Source organism: Aplysia californica, unplaced genomic scaffold (genome assembly GCF_000002075.1).
Source record: "Aplysia californica isolate F4 #8 unplaced genomic scaffold, AplCal3.0 scaffold00585, whole genome shotgun sequence".
NCBI lineage: Eukaryota > Metazoa > Mollusca > Gastropoda > Aplysiida > Aplysiidae > Aplysia > Aplysia californica.
Genome location: NW_004797855.1, coordinates 309,614 through 311,096, shown reverse-complemented (window position 1 = coordinate 311,096; position 1,483 = coordinate 309,614). Strand labels below are relative to the sequence as shown.

The window sequence follows — 1,483 nt, the reverse complement described above, 5'->3', positions numbered from 1 at the left end:
ACAGACAGACAGACAGACAGACAGACAGACAGAAAGACAGACAGACAGACAGACAGAGAATGAGAAACATAGAGAGAGAAAGAGAAGGGGGAGATACTAGCATTTATATTAGTATGTACAGGATTTTAAGATTTGACAAAGGAACATTATTTTCAGTGTCTATCTATTAGGGTTATTGCCTGATGTGCTTTTCTGTAATGGATCATCTGACAAACAACGTATCTGCTTCAAATACCACACTGTAGGATTTAATTAGCAATAAACTTGTTATGTTCCTCAGTTTTTTTTATCACAGATCCTCAAGGAAACTGGGCGATTTTCTTATAAAACTGATTTGTTTGAAAGTACATTGAACGTACCCAAACAGAACTATTACTAGAGCTTGGAGCTGTGACGTATCGGTTGGGGGGGGGGGTAATGACGGAGAGGTTTAGAAGGGCCACTGTTACAGCGGTATGGTATAAATACTAATAATACGGTTCTACTGTGTAGAACTGTAGAAATAACGATATTGCACTCTTGTGTCGTGTTTGGACGCACTACCTAGCGTGAAAAGGCAAGAAATCGCAGATATCATAGGTAAAAAGTTGGTCTGCGTGAAAATCATTTCAACCCATTTGTTAATCTCCCAAATTCGCATGACAATCCCGTGTGTTACCGAAGAAATAAGTTTCTTATTTTTTAAAACTGTATAGTGGTAAGGTTTCTTTATTTGTGCCGTATATCTATGCACCGCTCTTAGGGTGCACACACAAGACCAGTGCAATGATTAATTTACGGTTTCCTAGCCTACACTTTGCTCATTTTGAGACGATAATAAGTTAAATATCAAATAATGAAACTAGTCTCAACACAATTCACTAGAGCCTTGGCATCACCCACGAAATCCAATCCGCACGCATTGCGTTACATAAGCGGTTTTATTGCTCTCAGTCAGTGTCGCCAAGAGGATACACAGCGTAAAGTGTAAGATTTCCTAAAGAACAAGTTGTCAGGCTGACAACACAACAACCGCGCACAGTTTACACATCGAGCGGACAGCCGTGGACGACTTTCCTTCTACAAAGACTATATTGTGCATATCATGATTGTGGGGGGGGGGTGTGGCAGAACTTTCGGCAATACCCATAGATGTACACTATAGTACTAGATACAGTACGCCCCTCTCTCGCCTTGCTGCGCGATGGCCACATTTGAAAGCGATGTCCGCCATGTTTTTTGTGGCAAGTTGTGTGAAGGAGTTCATGCTAAAGCAATGGGCTAGGCATGTTTTCTCTCTCTCTCATACGCAACAGGCGAAGCTTGGTTCTTGCTGATTTTTTTTTTACATGGGCGCCGTGGCGTACTATATCTAAATTACAAAATTGCAATAATACGGCGTTCTTTCTATAACTAGATCTACAAATAAATGTATTATTAAATAGACAGAGATAGAGATATGGGCTTTAAAAAAAAGAAGGAAAAAAAACCAACCTTTATTTCT

At 40.0% G+C, this 1,483-nt stretch overlaps 1 protein-coding gene across 1 annotated transcript in view; it reads left to right on the top strand.

Annotated features, from left to right (window-relative positions):
- LOC101847901 overlaps nucleotides 1-1,483 on the top strand; it is a gene marked incomplete in the record, with an annotated part of 46,908 nt that overhangs the window by 4,244 nt on the left and 41,181 nt on the right.